This window comes from Littorina saxatilis, linkage group LG5 (genome assembly GCF_037325665.1).
Source record: "Littorina saxatilis isolate snail1 linkage group LG5, US_GU_Lsax_2.0, whole genome shotgun sequence".
Taxonomy (NCBI): Eukaryota; Metazoa; Mollusca; class Gastropoda; order Littorinimorpha; family Littorinidae; genus Littorina; species Littorina saxatilis.
In genome coordinates, this window is record NC_090249.1 from 23387605 (window position 1) to 23405240 (window position 17636).

Below are 17636 nucleotides of genomic sequence, written 5' to 3' on the forward strand. Positions count from 1 at the left end.
ATGCGACCCATTGACCGAACGAACCATGGGTTAGGGTTAGGGTTAGGATTAGGGTAAGGATAAGGGGTAGGGTTAGGTTAGGGTTAGGTTGTTCACGACTGACCTGATTAATCTCCCCATGTTAGCGCATGCGCATTGACCGCAATGAGAAGGATTGTTCAGGCAGAGTTTTCAGTTCGTGACACCAGCACAAGTCATACAATTCCAATGTATCGCATAAGTAACGAATTACGCAGCGTTCAGTGTGGGGCAGTTATTATCATTGGGAAATAAGACCCGACCAGTACACATTTGCAACAAAAACCTGTTCATACTACCCGTTGCCATGACAGCAAACTTATTGTGTCGCTGTACCTGATACGATTTCATTAATTTGGATGGGGTTTTACAGCCGTGGTACTTATACTGACATCATGCACAGGCTGCGGGTTGGTAGCAGCCGTCAGGTCAGTGTTCGTTTGAATTTCAGAACCAAGACTTCATGCATTAGTTAAGATATTGATTAAACATTCGGATTTCCCTTCTTCGAGTGATGTGACAAAATAAAGTCCGAATAAAACTCTTATTTGGTCTGCTGGACAAAATCGTAAAATGAAATAAAAATAATCCAAACTGAATATGGATCAATACCTATAACTGTCATTTGTATTTTTGACCAAAACATTACATTCAACACAGCTGGCGCTGTCTAATAGAACAATGTCTGACTCGATCTAGGTCAAATGTCATATTTTGATCATAAATGTAAAGCTCGTGTATATGTTTACGTCGTATGCCTAATGTTTTCCTGTGAGCGTAAGAAGACACTGTAAGCAAGTAAATATATCAGCATGCTAGCACAAAAAGTGTCATTTTCGAGGAACACACTGGTAGTCTTTGTAATTAAATGCAGTAGACTGTAGTGATAATTACACAGTCGCTCTGGAAATGATCGACATCTAACACTGTGCATACATGGGTTATACTTTCCGCGGTTCACCTCTCATCAGTGCAGCCTTTTCGCGCCAAAAGTGTAGCTATCTCGTGAGACACCGGTAGTTCTAGCATCACACAATCTCCACCGAAACACTGAGTAGCCTTAACTTTGTGTAGCCGGGGACTATTTTTTTTAAGGTTGGTAGATTATATTTAATTATCTCCTTTTTCATGAAATAATCAAGTTGAATCTATCTCTACGTCTGTGCAATGCATGTGTTCACAGACTCCTCTGGACTTACTGAAGACTGACACACAAACAGGTCTTTCTTACTGTTCCATTCACCACAACGAAATAAAATAGCAGCAGAAGAATACTGGCATGGCGAACTTACTTCTGTTCTCAAGTCCCCCCCTCCGCTCTGACTACCCGACCTACTAGGCCGGATGGTACAGCTACTAACACAAACATGTTATTTTAAATCGTTATCACAGAAAAGACACTACCACAATCCTCTATGTCTGTAGCGTGCACTTCTTCAGTCAATACCTTTTCCGCTCTTTTCATTTTCATTTTCATTACTTTATTGTCCCATCGCTGGGAAATTCGGGTCGCTTCCTCCCAGTGGAAAGCTAGCAGCAACAGAGTCGCGCTACCCAGGTGTCTACGTGTTTAGGTGTATTCAGCCACCTGCACTTATGGCAGAATGACCAAGGTCTTTTACGTGCCATTGTGATGACACGGGGGTGGGACATGGCTTCCGTCTCTGGGTCTGCACATAAAGTTGACCCGTGTCCGTCCCGGCCCGAATTCGATCCTGCGACCTTCCGATCACAAGTCCAGTGCTCTACCAACTGAGCTACCGGGCCCCCACAAGCACAAACCTTGACACACACCATAGATCTGAATTATATCTATGCACACACACACACACACACACACACACACACTTGGGATACACCCATTTGCTGCAACTGGGGACAAACACTCCATTTTCCAGATCTTAACCTCTTATTAGTCCTCTCGCAGTCAAAACTATTTAACCTACAGATGCAAATATGATAATCGGCTATTCTACGAGACCTTCTTCTTCTTCTTCGTTCATGAGCTGAAACTCACACGTTCACTCATGTTTTTGCATGAGTGGGTTTTTACGTGTATGACCGTTTTTACCCCGACAGGCAGCACACGCCGATTTCGGGGGAAGCATGCTGGGTATTTTCGTGTTTCAATAACCCACCGAACTCTGACATGGATTACAGGGCCGTGCGCACTTCGTCTTTAGCGTGTGCACACGAAGGGGGATAAGGCACTTGCAGGTCTGCACATAAGCTGACCTGGGAGATCGGAAAAATCTCCACCCTTAACCCACCAGGCAGCCGCGGCTGGGATTCGAACTCACGATCTTCCAATCAAGAGACCGACGTCTTACCACCACACTGCGCCCGCAGCGAGACAAAAATAACAGACGGAAATGACAAAGAAACTCTTCCTATTGGAACATAGCGGAAATAGAAACAGTGTATCCAACTGCAGATAAATGGGCAATCTGAAACCTTTTCAGCTCTATGTTATGGAATGTAAACAGGCGCATGACAGAATACATTTTTATTCATTTATCAAGAATTGACACAAACATAAATTGATCGGCAACATTATAATTATACAGACTCTGTAGAGGACAATAACATCCATGTTAGAACTGCTTTGCTCTTATTTACTGGAACAAAATGCAAATTAAGAATTCCAGCTCTGCTCTAACTATTCTTCACACATAGTTATCTTTTATACTGGTGACAGTTCACCCTGTCACATTTGTTTAAAAAAATGTTTGACTCTTTCAACGGCTTCAGTCTTTTTGCTCGAAAAATATCTTCAGGTGAGTTCAGAAGACACAATATAGCCTACGCCACCCAAATCTGCTTTAAAGTACAGGAGAAAGGCAAAACAAGGCAGGGATGGGGTGGCGGGGAGGAATGGGTCAGGAGTACACAACAAAAAACAACAACAGCAAAACCAACAACAAAACGGTTAAACCAATACAATACCGGTTTGAATTCTCGGGCCGCACATGTTCGAACCGGTATTCTGCGTGCATTTCCGTAACGATCAACGGAAACAACCGAATAAAATTATGGCAACGAGTGTGCCATCGGAGGGTATTTTCTACACTCGCTGGGACATTTTGGAAGATATAGAGACCATGAATCACTGACTCGGAAGGCAGAACATGAAGACCGCCTCATGTTTCTCACGAAAAACTAAAAATTAAGCAACCTGATGCCGTATGCATGCATGGCTTCATTGCATGTATATAAAACTACCAAGCCAGAATCTCATTCTAAAATGTTGGTCCACTGGTAAAATTAAAAAAATTACAAACACAAACAAACATAAACACACGGTAAGACCGACCAAATAACAACATCGAAATAACACCGGTATAGGAATTTGTACCGGAACACAGATCTTGTGGGGAGGAAGGGGTCAGAGGCAGAGGGTTACTATTTCAGTGTGGTTTCGGTCAGCCTTTAATCGCCGTTCCTGTCACTTGAATACACGCAGGGTAGTTAACCACAGCGCGGGAAAGAAACGACAGTAAAACTACATCCTAGTACGGCTTTCAGTATAGAAGCTGTGTACAAGTATTTTAGTGGAGGCACTAAACAACACAGTTAACGTGCTACAGGTTGAGTTATGTAGCAGTGTTTCCGTTCTCCGGCCTCTCTCTCTTCCTTCCCTGTTGAAGACCACGAATTTTTCATCAAAGGCACACTCCTTTCCGTGTAAAGAGTTTGGCACACCGCCACAGATCTGACCAGGCTTTTACATGGGATAAGACCATCCCTCCACTTGGTCACATACCAAAACAAGAGGCGAAGCCTTCAAGGCTCACGTAAGAAATCGACAAACAGTAACACAAACTCAATCACTCCGTCACACACACACACACAGTACACACACACACACACACATACACACCCACACACACACACACACACACACACACACACACACACACACACACACACACAGAAAGAGCATAGGTGAAACTGTGCAAGAAAGCGAGACACTAGATCTAGATCTGTCTGTCTGCATGTAGCCTACTTACATGGACACGACTGCCAAATAGTCTCGGCCCGCTCAAAATAGCAATCACCGAGACTTTCAGTAATTCCATCGCGTGACGTCTAACCCTCGTACGTCATAATGTGACGTCAATGTAATATGACGTCTTCAAATGTTAAAGTTTCTACCACAGACATACATACATACATACATACATACGCACGCACGCACAGACAGACAAAAGTTAGCATCGCATAGGCTACACTTCGTGAGCCAAAAAATGAACAAGCTGGGTGCTCTCCGTGCATCATGGGAATTTTTGATGAAATTTTTTTTTTTTTTTACAAAAATTAATTTAGACAGAAAATTCCAATTCAGAACAGCAAGCAGACAGGGCGTTGATTTTGGGTATATGTCTAAGTAGAGGGTTGGTCTTCATTTATACAATGTAAAAACCTGGTAAGCTCTGAGATGGTGAGCCAATTCCTTTGTACGGGAAAAACTGTGCCTTAATTCAATTGTGACTTGGGGCAGCATTCTGAACTATCTAAAATGGTGAGCTGTTTACAGATAAAGAAGTTTGCTTTTAAAGATACATTCTTTCCCGTGTAAACTACCATTAAAAACCACCACAGATCTGTCCAGTATTTTTTTGGATTTTTGTTGGGGGGGGGGGGGGGTCTCATGTTTTTTTTTGCGTGAGGCAAGACCACCCTTTTACTTGAACCTAAACCTCTACAGCAAGGACGTTTTCGGTGCAGAGTGGAAAGTTTTTGCTACATTACTTTGGCCTTTGACTCTCAATCTTGAGACCAAAGAAACGCCGACATCTAATTGAACCAAGTCCATTTTCTGTTTATTATATTTTATTTGTTCGTCCACTTCAAAGACCGCTAAGTCGACATACCAGTAAATCAAATGTTTCGTTTTGTATTTCTATAGTATTAAAAGCTCCAATGATAAAACTTTCTAGTTTTTGATTCTAAGTTGGTAACTGACAACTAGGTGTCAATGTGCAAAACTAGTGCAAAAAATCCTACTGTGAACATGAACCAACCCATCCTGAACTCAGGTCAAAATGAGTTCGGCTCATTCTCTCCCTGACCGGACGCTACAGTCCTACGCGAATCTGTCAAAACAAAAATACAGAGTTATCTCCCGTATGGTTTTCGCGAGCACTGATCTAAATTTGAGATCAGTGTTCGCGAGACGAAAATGATTGCAGATTGGCCGACTTCGACAGTGATCTCCGTTCTGTTCTTCACAGTTATGATAAAGACATCGTTCTAAGGTCAAAACAAGTCGAAATTTTGGGACTGCTGCCGGAAGGAGACCGTAATATATGGTTTCATCACTGTCAACTGGTTACAGAAAAAATCGTCTGCTCCAGTGAGTGCCGAAACCAAACGGTTGATTATCACGTGACACTTTTGCCATATTTAGAGTTGTTTGCACAGTAAATACAGCCGCGAAAAATAGCTCGCTTGAAACTGTCTTACATATCAATTCCTTTGTAATTTAAAAATTACAAAACACCACGAAAAATCATTATCGACGATCGCGAATCTGCTTATATCAATAATACATTACAAAAAGCTCTAAATATGTAAAAAAAAAAAAAATTAAAAAAATCGGTTTCCTTGCCAGACAAGAAAACTCAAGGCATCCTGTCAGGGAGAGAATGAGCCGAACTCATTTTGACCTGAGTTCAGGATGGAACCAACCATGTTGTAGTTTTTGGGCGTGTGTGAGAAAGGAGGATGTTGGCTCTTTTCCAGTGTAAAAGCTTGTGTCAGTAAACAGTCTTTGACACGGGAAGGACCAACGACGGTCTCTAATCGCACCAAGTGCCGTACAGTTTGGGTAAGGGGTGGGAAATAATTATGTCACCACTGGCACTGACCAGGAATACGGTCAAATCAGTTTTTTGAGCGCTCGAAACGCTGCATTGGGTAATCTTTCGAGACCAAGACAGTGCGGTGTTCTCTTGTAGTTGGTTGGTTTACGCTTTGTACGCTCAGTACAACACGGCATGTGCATGGGGTTGCTTAATTACAGGTTTTTATTCCTGAATCCAACGGGTGTTTTTTTTTTTAATCAGCTTCGACGAATGAGTACCCACCAGGACTAAATAAAATATGACAATGATCTGAAGTCGGGACTCCTGACGAAAAACGGACGAAGAAAACCGTTCGCCGATTAAAATTCATTTAATTGATTAACATATTTTTTACAGCATTATCAAGCAAATAATTACAAGGATGTCTTAATTACAGCACAGCGACTCAATGTCCCTTGAACTTGTAAAGGCCCCGTTAGCCACAAAACTTTCCCTAAAATAGCTTCTTAGATAGCACACCTTTAAGGGCGGGGATGTAGCTCAGTCGGTAGCGCGCTGGATTTGTATCCAGTTGGCCGCTGTCAGCGTGAGTTCGTCCCCACGTTCGGCGAGAGATTTATTTCTCAGAGTCAACTTTGTGTGCAGACTCTCCTCGGTGTCCGAACACCCCCGTGTGTACACGCAAGCACAAGACCAAGTGCGCACGAAAAAGATCCTGTAATCCATGTCAGAGTTCGGTGGGTTATAGAAACACGAAAATACCCAGCATGCTTCCTCCAAAAACGGCGTATGGCTGCCTAAATGGCGGGGTAAAAAACGGTCATACACGTAAAATTCCACTCGTGCAAAAAACAGGAGTGTACGTGGGCGTTTCAGCCCACGAACGCAGAAGAAGAAGAAGCACACCTTTAAGGCTTGACCATGAATAAAAGCTTTCTCCCAAGTTACTTTTCAGTCCTAATGGTGCATCCCGAAATTGCTCAGTCATGAATTAACGGCCAGCCTCGCCTAGTTCAAGGGCGGATGTTCGGGGAAACGTTTTCAGGTAGGCTATTCACATGTGGAGGTAACCGTCTAGGTACGGAGGTTGTTCTGTGTAGGCCGCTCTTTGGGGTGAGGGAGAGAGAGAAAGAGAGAGAGAGAGGGAGAGAGAGGAGAGAGAGAGAGAGAGAGAGAGAGAGAGAGAGAGAGAGAGAGAGAGAGAGAGAGAGAGAGAGACAATGACAATGACAATGACAATGACAATTCTTTATTTTACGAGGGTAACAGAATAAGCATTGGTATACTTTTTTGCATCTGGCCCTCGCCCTAAAGAGGGACTAAATCTACTATAATAACTACTACTACATACTTACATAATTAAACATATGAAACATTGTAGTTTATAAATGTTCATGACAAGGTGCAAAGCAAAAATTTGCAAGTCAAATAGAGTCAGAATACTATGCAATAGTACATCAACTCTGCAAGACAATGGATATTATGCAGAACATCATAATTTCGTGAACAAAACAATAAATCAAAAATGAGTGACTGTGTCCCAAAGGACATAACAATCAAGAATATACTATTTTCATTAAATGGGATATATATTTGTTTTTGAAAGAATCTGTGCTGGTAGCTTCCCGTAAGGCATTCGGAAGAGCGTTCCAGAGACGGCCACCTGAATAAACTAGACTAGACTTAAATAAGTCTATCCTAGGAAGAGGAGTGTTAAATTTCATAAGGTGGTGTGAATTCTTCAAAGAGAACTTTGAACAAATGGTTTGGGGTAGAGTTTCGGATATAATTTTATGCATAAAGATTCCTTTGTTAAAAAGCAGTCTTGACTTTAGAGGTAAGATCCCTAAATGTATGTAGTCTAACTCTGTGAGGGTAGTGTGCTTTAGTAATACTACTTTTAGCGCTCTTTTATGTAATCTGCTGAGTGGTTTTAAGGAATTTTCACTTGCGGAGTCCCATAGAGTGGATGCGTAATCAATAACAGATTGAATATGAGCAATGAAGAATAACTTTCTGGTGTGGCAGTTCAGGAAGTGTTTAATTCTAGATAAGAGATACACTTTCTTTGACACCACTTTACTAAGTTGCTCTATGTGGGTTGACCAAGACAAGTTGTTATCAATATTAACACCCAGCAGTTTGTAATGGTAGACTTTTTCCACTATTTCACCATCTATCATTAAAGCAGGACCAGCTGAACAAATATTCTGGCGTTTTTGTCTTGTTGTTATGACCATATATTTGGTTTTCTTTGGGTTAAGAGACATATGGTTTAGTTCAGTCCACTCTGTCAACTGGTTTAAACTCCTTTGAAGTGATTCTGATAAGCGAGTTACATTTGTGTCGCTGGAGTGAATTGTGGTGTCATCTGCAAAAAGTTCACATACATTTTGAATATGTAGGGGGAGGTCATTAATGTATATAGAGAAGAGGAGGGGTCCTAAAACCGATCCTTGTGGTACACCGTATTTTACTTCTTGCATGCTCGACGCCGAGGCGTTTGTTAGTACAGTTTGTTGTCTGCCGGTGAGAAATGAACTAATAAGTTTGACAGTTTCGAGAGAGAGAGAGAGAGAGAGAGAGAGAGAGAGAGAGAGAGAGAGAGAGAGAGAGAGAGAGAGAGAGAGAGAGAGAGAGAGAGAGAGAGAGAGAGCGGGGGCCGGAGAGAGAGAGACCGGGAGAGAGAGAGAGAGAGAGAGCGGGGGCCGGAGAGAGAGAGAGAGACAGACAGAGATAGACTGAGAGAGAGAGTGATAGAGAGAGTGATAGAGACAGAGACATAGAGAGATCCCCCAAAAAAGAGAGAGAGAGAGAGAGGGGGGGAGAGGGCGTGAGAGGGAAGGAGAGATAGAAAGAGAGACACAGACAGACAGACAGACAGATAAAGAGTGAGTGTGTGTGCGTGTTTACATGCGTGCGTGTACACGCGTGTGAAACACAACGCAGTTGATAGTAAAATATTAATCTCAGGCACGAGATCCTAAAACTGTAAGAAAAAATGAAGGCATGTCCCTTCCCTCCGGCCTCCCTCTCACTTCCTCCCAAACCCCGTCGACATTTAAAAAACACACACACAATGATGCAAAAATAATACAACGTGCAGGACTGGTGCAAACTGGGGATCTGGAGAATGATCAGTCTCTGTAGCGTTGTAGTAAATGCCGCCAATGCGCCTGCCTGTATTCTAAAGACTGATCTTAGGTTGGCTGCATGTGTATGTCTGGGTACACAGGTTGTCCATGTTTATTTGCTGTTCGCGTATATTGCTGTTCGTGTGGCAAATGCAGATGATGGTTAAATACTACGAATAAAATGGTGAAGAAGTTTAAATAAAATAACAGCGGAATGACAACGACGACGACGACGACGACGACGACAACGGCTGCGATTAAGTGACTTGCACGTCTTATAGATCTACCGGTTGTTGGTTTTTTTTACATTCGCAAAACATCATTCTACATGGACACACACCAAAATAAAATGCTGACTGTTTCCCGTGTAGCCTACATTTTCAGGTTTGACTCAAATTCATTTCCCAGATTGAAACTACATGTAGTGGTTTTTGAGAAATCGAGGCATTACAAAATAATTGTCACTCTGTACAGAAAGCATTGATGCTTTTGATTCAGTGTTTAGGTATGTGTTCAAGTGGCGCTATGGTCTCATTCCCTGTACATACTTGGTGAGCTCTGAGATGGTGAGCCAATTTCTTCGTGCGGGAAGGACTGTGCCCTTTCATTGTTACTGGGGGAAGCATTCTGAGCTGACGACAGAAAATCGTGACGTATGGGACTCGGGTCGTTTGAACTAACACAGTCCATTATCTCCGTATGCACTCATATGATTTCTGCCACAACCACACACACTGACGCACGCGCGCACGCACCACACCACCGACACACACACACACACATCACCGACACACACACACACACACACACACACACACATAGACACACACACACACACACTCATAGACACACAGACACACACACATAGACACACAGACACACACACATAGACACACAGACACACACACACACACACACACACACACACTCTCCTTCTCCCAACCCCACCCACATCCGCCCCCCCCCCCCCCCCCCCCCCTCCAGCCATCCTCACTCCCTCATCTCCCCTCTCACTCGTAGATTAGGGAAAACTAAACTAGGACAGTAGGCGATGAATGAGTACAGATGAACCTTATGTCGGACGGGTTGTGACATTAATTATGACAAATTAGCGAATGCAAATGGACAACTGCAGTGTGCGTAGTCGTGAAAGCAGTGTAACTATTAGTGAAGGCTGAAAACTGTTCATGCATGGAACTCAATCTGCCGCTGAGTGTGTGTGTGTGTGTGAGAGAGAGAGAGAGAGAGAGAGAGAGAGAGAGAGACACAGAGAGAGAGAGAGAGAGAGAGAGAGAGAGAGAGAGAGAGAGAGAGAGAGAGAGAGAGAGAGAGTGTTCGTGTGTGTTCGTGTGTGTGTGTGTTAATGTTTGTTTCTGTGGACCCTGTATAAAAATGTCTGTCTGTCTGTCTGTGTCTGTCTGTCAGTGACTGTGTCTGTGTGCTTTATCTATGTCTGTCTGTCTATCTCCGTTTGTTAGGGTTTGTGTGTCATTAATAAATCTCATTTCGTGTTAGTGTGTCTATATCTGTCTGAATGTGTCTGGCTGTGCATGACCAGTGCACGTGACACTTTCCCACGATCTATTTTTCTGACATAAGTGTGTCACTGTGTGTGTATGCGCGTGTATGTGTGTGCGTGTGGGAAAGTGTCCCATCATTATGTAGCGAACATCTGAGATTGTTGTTGATAACGATAGAGTCATTTGAATTGTGTATTGTGTACGTGATTGTGTTGCATTTATTTAAAGTTTATTTGTTTTTAAATGTGAAATTATTACTGTTATTAAGATTATTATGTTTAAGATCGATTTAAGGCGCTTTCGTTGTGCCGTATTGTTGCTGTTATTAAGATGATTATATTTAAGATTGTAAGGCGCTTAGAACTATTTTAGGGTTTGCGCCCTATAAATACCTTTAAGCTTATTATTATTATTACAAGCGAAACATATATCTTGACACTGATTTATACCGAAACAGGCAGGCAGCCATTAACGTTCAAAAATTAAGAATAAAGAAGTACTTCGATTGTTATAATACACCACTAAACAGTTCCGCGGCCATTGCGACAGTGCGCATGCGTAGCATTTTTTTCGAGTAAACAACGCGTCGTGCTAGCTTCTCAGCAACTTGAAACATGTGCGATTTGAGCGAGATTTCCATCCAGAAGGTGCGACTGTGGAGCACTGAAGCATCGAAAACCTTGTCGTGTGTACGGAAAACGAGTGTGGAAGGTGCACACGAGGAACTTGTAGCTAGGTAAGTTTTATTTATTTCCTTATTTACTCTTTGCAATGATGCGATGTGTTGTTCATTCCCAAGACCGGTTTTCCGCCCTGTAAGTTGTAACACTAACAGTTAACTTAGTAAGTGCTCTCTCTTCAGATACGCTTAACTTTTCAGTTGATTAAAGTCAAAAACTTGAATAAGTGCCGTTGGTCTGCCCACGGAATCTAACTTACTATGAAGCATAACTACATTCCGATTCGTGATGCATGTTGCGATAGTGTACATGCAAAAGTTTTCCATTTTCAATCTGACGTGTGGGTAAGATAAGAAACAACAAACATGCATACTAAGTTGCCACTGCCAGTTTGTATAGCTGCTAAGCTTACCTCAGGCTGAGTCAGTGAGTATTTTGTACGTTTACATACAAAATGGTTATGAGGGGGAAAAAGAATGCCTTCCACAGGTGCGAAAAACTGTGATTTGATCTCAAGGCCTTTTTGTTTTAGAGCTTTTCCTGCTTTGGAACTTGGGAGATGGGATTCCTGTCGACCGTGAAGCAGAAAATGCAGAGAGGGTGCTTCTTCGGGAGTACAAGCAGAAGTTGTATGTGAAAGGGGTGCTTTATCCTGATCCATTCATCATCACAACTGGATTGAAAGGCAGCAAGATGGGCGATTCCTGTGGCCAAGCGTCTTCATCGCCGGCTGCCTGTGAGTGTGAGCTCGACCTCATGCATCGCCTCGTCAACGAGTTTTAAGGAGGAAAGGCTTACAGGTAGGAAACCTCTCTACTTTTTTAAATGTCATATTTGCACTTTACTTTTGAAAAAGAGAATGGTTCAAGTTGAATTGCAAGATGGCAGTGCAGCCTAACAACATTTTGGTTTCAGTGAACAGGGAATGTGTCAAAATCTGAAAAACCAGCATACTAGTATTAATAATAATACACACTAAAATTATGCCTGTCGCTGTCATATACATATAATTTTTGAAAAGTGCAGTGATACTGATAGTGATACAGTTAATCAGCAATGACTGAACCGACTTTCTAAATTCAAGGATGATCAAATCATCTGACTAATGGCCAGGGGCGAGTACAAAAAATCCGCTGTGCTAGTTAAAACCGCTTGGCAACTCGCCTGGTTGGCTAGTGAAAATTCTCGTCAAATGCAACACTTCTGGTTGTATACTCTAGTTTCAAAACGTTATATAAACAATGCAGTTATAGCAACTGTGGTTTGTACCCGGCAAGCAATTCATTTTGGTGGACTGGACTTTCTTGAAATGACTCACCTGTCTGGCAAGTTAAGATTTTGAGATCTGGCCATCCCTGCAACTGTCTTAATTTTGCAATGCTCTTCATGCAAGTTGCACTCAAATTTGTGAGCAATTTGTTATGTACAACTTGGTAAATTGTCCTAAATAATGCTTTAGTAAAAGTTGTTGTCTTCTTTCTCATAATTATTGATTATTTTCTTTTTTTCTCCCTTTTGGCAGTGTCTTGACCATATGCAACAGGCTGCAAGTCATTTTGGAGGAGGAAGCCCCTGATTGCATCTTTGTCAAAACCAGAAAGAGACTTCTACCTGTCTCCAAGAGTCAGCCATCACAACCACCTGTTACCCAGAGCCAGCCATCACAACCTCCTGTTCAGCTTTTTCCTCTTAACTATGAAACCACACAGATAAACAAGGAGAGCAACCCTTCCACAAAGTAAACAATCCTGACGACTCTAATAATTTCAACAATTTGTCAACTCATGTAAAAGCTTTGCCAGATCCAGGCATTAAGCTCTACTCGTTACACATGTAATGGGCAGAGCAACATTGTTGAACAGCTGCTTCATTTCTGTAAGTTTTCAGCCTGAAAGGTAGTAGGGTGGGTCGCATCTAAAATATGAATGTTTGTCTTGTCAAAACCTATGTAAATTTTCCTACATTTTAAGACTCCCTCTTTTTCTGTAGTGGAATTTTTTTTATCAGATTATTGTTTGGAGTTCTGAAAAGGAAGGCTCCTGTGTACACCATTATAGATATGACTTTTACTGTCCTACATGTGTGTTTTTGGTATATATATATATATAAATATATAAAACTAGATATCTTTCTTCCCAATATGTTCATTGCCAAGTGGATGAAGTCATCAGATTTGATCTGCTGCTAGTGATAACGTTTATCAACATAAGTAAAGTTTTTTGAGCTGACTGTATTGTGTGCATTTTGTTTGCAAGTGCTGATATGTTTGACTTTGTGCTGTAATGCTTTGTCTTGTCTCTCATTCTCCCTTTCAAAGTACGAGAACTCAGATTTTGTTCTGACACACTCATTGCATCATACAAACATCAACGACACACACAGAAAGTGAGCCAAACAAAAATTTTTCCTCAGAACATGTTATGGTATGCACAGGGGACATGAAAATTATGGAGAGAAGACTGTGCGCAGGAAGAAGAGAAAAACATTCAAACAAATGAAAACAAACCAGTAAATTGTTTAAGGTTGCTCTTGGCCACTCTGGTGACATGTACTTTATTCTACAAATTATTAGCGAAACCGATAGGCTAGATCCTGAAGGTCTAATCCTCGTCTCTGTTGCATAAACAACATCTCATCTATACTATAACGTTTAGGGTCAATACTCATTGGTTGATCGCTAAAAATTCTTGTCTTTTTAGAATTTTTGACTTTTTCCTGCCATCTTCTTGTTGCAAAGGGTGACACTAACACCATGAATTAATTGTAAGAGACTGGTCGTGGCTATACCAGTGCAATATGATATGTTCTGCGAGAAATCAGATTTCTGAATAACCATGGATTTTTCCTGTCTGCGTTCTTTTTCTTAGCCATGTTTGCAATCTGTAGTTTGAACATCAGTCTATTGTTCTCCTTAGTCAGCTTAATCATTGCAATAAGATTGCGCATAACGGGTGTGCATTAAGTTGGCATCTGCTTATACAAAAAAAACTATCAACACTTGAAATAAGCAAAAACAAGAGCACCCAGAAATGTTTCTGTTGTGAATGGGTCTTGTTCAGGGCTAGAGTCACACTTTTCTGGCAATCAACTAGCTGCACCATTCCTCTCCCTTGATGATCCTTGGGCCTGGCACGTCTCAAACTGGAATTCCAGATCTCGCATTGCCCATTTTCTTCTGCCTAGCCGATGCTCTGGTCGGGGTATGTCTATCAGCACTCTTGCTGTCTGAAACATTGCCAAACAGGGTTCATTCTGTCAGTATTTATGGTAGTATTACATCTTCATGCAGGGTTCTCCACATAATTATGTTGTCCGTTTGGGTTCAATGCCCCCAACTTCAACTTATAAAGGTGGTCATTTGGACCCACTGTAGTCATTTTCAGTGCAATACAGAACTCCCCCTTTCCCCGGTACACTTGTTTTTGTTCCTTTGGCTTCTATGGAGAGCTCTCCTAATGTTGATCAAATCGCACTCTGGAAACAAACCACCCACATAAAACTTAGCTTGGCTTCCCACATTCATAAGCCTCATATATTGATATTGATTGATATTCATTCGTGTTCAGATTTCAAAACACACGAACAGACGAAAAGTCAATTAAATCACTCAAGCTGTAAGGCACAGACACATCATAGTGATACTAGGAACAGCATGTGTGAACAAATACATTCAACACCTTCCCATCTTCTTTACTGCGTACACACACAAAATATAACAAGAAAGTTATTTAAAAAAAACAACTTACTCTGTGTTGAAATCCAGGGTATCCCAAGTTTTGTGTTGGGAAAGAGTTCTCTGCAGTTGGTGTGCCATCAAGAAAGTGTTGAGAACAAACCCTTGCAGGTGAAAAAAAAAGAAGCTTGTGCTGGGTTCTTCTTGTGTGTTGGATGCGGATGCAAGCTGTTGAAAACAGACAGATGCATATCAGATTTAACAATTTATGGCTCTACAAAGCAATGTTTATTGCTTTTTAATCACAGCAACATGAAGTAAAACAAAAAAAACAAGAAACGGAAACACACTGACTGACACAGAAAGTGAGCCACATTTTTTGATCTCATGCACGGCAGATTCAAACAAGTATTTCATGCAGTGCCGGTGTGCAGTTTTTGTAACGTTCAAAGCTGTATAAATGCAGGTCTAGCTAAACGGTTTTGTAATCATGCTATGGAATTTGCAGAAAAAAACAATAAATCGCATGAATGTCAGGCAATAAAATAAGTTGATCAAGAACTGTTACAGTGTTGCGCTTACCTGAACGGTGGTTGGCATGAACAGCACAGACTCGTGTGGAACCTGGTGAATTTTGCTAAGTTTAGCTTTCCATTTTGAAGACGGTAGCTTCCGTTGTCACAATCAATCATCGGGCAGTGACATGCCATTGTTAAAATCGATAATCGCTGAATTTACATCGACAAAACAACAAAATAAACACAAGTGTCTGACTCGTCAGTCGCAGAACATACGCAAATCTGTGTTGCAGACGATTTGTTTCCTCGAAAAAATGACGCAGCCAATGAGAGGCGTCTGTGCGGTCACGTGATTTTCCTTCTTTGTTCCATGTAAACGTCGGAACTGTTTAGTGGTGTATTTGTCGTGTACGCAGCGACGGTTCATTTGTGGAACGTTGCGTAAACGACAAAATATAACAATCGAAGTTATTCTTATTTTCTGCCATTAACGTTCACAAATTAGGAATAAAGAAGTACTTCGATGGTTATATTCTATCGTTTACGCAACGTTCCATAAATGTACCGCTCTTTTTTCGACACTAAATGATTAAATGTGCAAGTCAAATCAACAGACTAAATTTTCCAGATCTCTATAGATTTTCACATCCAGACTTGAACTTCGTCAGTTGCGTTCAGAGAGAAGCAATAATATGTACAATCATTTCAACTGATACAAAAAACAACAACATCTCAAACAGATTCTGGGAAAAGTTTTAGCACATCAAGAGAAAGAACTTTCAAGTTTTGCAACAACACACAAAGACAACACTATGTTCACAAGTAATAATGGGCTGAACCTCTTTCCTCTGCAGATAAAACTAAATGACGGGAAGCCTTAATATATAACATTCTCCAGACAGTGCTAGAGGAAAGAGGCTAACACTGACACTCATATAAACGACATTAGTTGAAACAACTTGCAAGAAACTGAACTTGTCAGAAACTCACCTCGATGCTGCAGATCAGTTGCCGCAAGTCAGAAATCACAGATCACAAAACTTTTCGAAACTAAAGTTTTCCGGCGAGAATTATTAGCTGCAGCACATTCTCCACAACTTTGATCTGAACAAACAGGCAGATATGGAGGCAAACTCTTCCTCGCCCTTTGCACAAAGAATTATTTATCGTCTCTCTGTCTCTCTCGCAGTAACACCTCTTCTGTCTAGCACTGTTGCAGCTCTGGCTTCATGCTTGTGGCCGGTCGGCTACTCATGTTACGGCGTAACACAGGCGCACGAAGAAAAGAGTTAGAGTTTGTTAGCGAACCACGGGAAGTAACTACCAGTTCCTCATTTGGGTCTGCGCACTCACGCGAGATCTCGCGATAAGTTAGCTACACGCTCGCATAGCTAAGCGAGAAGCTGTTGGTGTTCGTCCATCCGTTCGTTCGTACGTCTGTCTATCAGTCAATTGTCGCCTCCCCCACCCCCACCCACCCCTTCGGCAATTTGTTGTGAAAACTTCCAAACTATGATAATGTTTTTTTAGGTTTTTTTTAGTTTTTGTTTTTTACTGAAACTAAACATTATACCGAAAAGTATCCTTGGCGGATGATGACACTATTCAGTTTTACTGCAGTAAAACTAGTAGTTTTTTGTGTCCATTGTCTGGCTGCATATCTGTAAAAATGGTTGTGTCCATAATTTAATTTCGATTTTGCAACTACTACTTCTACTGCTACGATTTTTTACAAAGTTATTTTTATTCGTTCACACATGACCTCTTCCTGATTTAGATACTGGATGTTTGTCTGTCTGTCTTAAGGGCCAATAAAATGGTGACTCCGCAATTTTGCCCATCATGGCCAACTTTTGTCATATTTACCCCATCCCTACACACACACATACTCACACACACACAAACACACACACACACACACACACAAACACACACACACACAAACACACACACACACACACACACACACACATTTAACCATAATGTGGGGAAATTCAATATAATATATCATCGACTTTCAATTCCTAGCGCCTGTTGTTCTGTCGGCCATATGTTGATGTTCCGAACCGTCTGTCTGTCTCGCTCTTTCCATCTTCTCCCTGACTTTGCTTCTACCTTTATATTTACCTCTTCATAAAAGAAGGCTATTTATGTGGTCTACCCCCCGTCCCCTCTTTTTCTTTTTTTTTCAGTCTCCCCCCCCCCCCTCCCCCCCTACCCCCTGCTATTTCTCTCTCTCACTCCGTCTCTCTCTGTTAGTCTCTCTCTCTCTCTCTCTCTCTCTCT

At 41.6% G+C, this 17636-nt stretch overlaps 1 protein-coding gene and 2 long non-coding RNA genes across 3 annotated transcripts in view; 1 reads left to right on the plus strand and 2 right to left on the minus strand.

Moving 5' to 3' along the window:
* LOC138966601 (uncharacterized) overlaps positions 1 to 16658 on the minus strand; it is a 24472-nt gene extending 7814 nt beyond the window's left edge. The window contains exon 1 of the mRNA XM_070338883.1: positions 16341 to 16658. The gene's annotated coding sequence lies outside the window, so the exon portion shown is untranslated. The remainder of the gene's footprint in view (positions 1 to 16340) is intronic.
* On the plus strand, positions 11034 to 13236 carry LOC138966599 (uncharacterized). The gene is made up of 3 exons (XR_011455723.1): positions 11034 to 11215; positions 11692 to 11959; positions 12682 to 13236. It is a non-coding gene; the product is annotated as an uncharacterized lncRNA (long non-coding RNA).
* LOC138966600 (uncharacterized) lies at positions 13549 to 15747 on the minus strand. The gene is made up of 3 exons (XR_011455724.1): positions 15415 to 15747; positions 14906 to 15060; positions 13549 to 14384 (listed from the first exon to the last, which is right to left on the minus strand). It is a non-coding gene; the product is annotated as an uncharacterized lncRNA (long non-coding RNA).
* Positions 16659 to 17636: the final 978 nt, after the last annotated feature.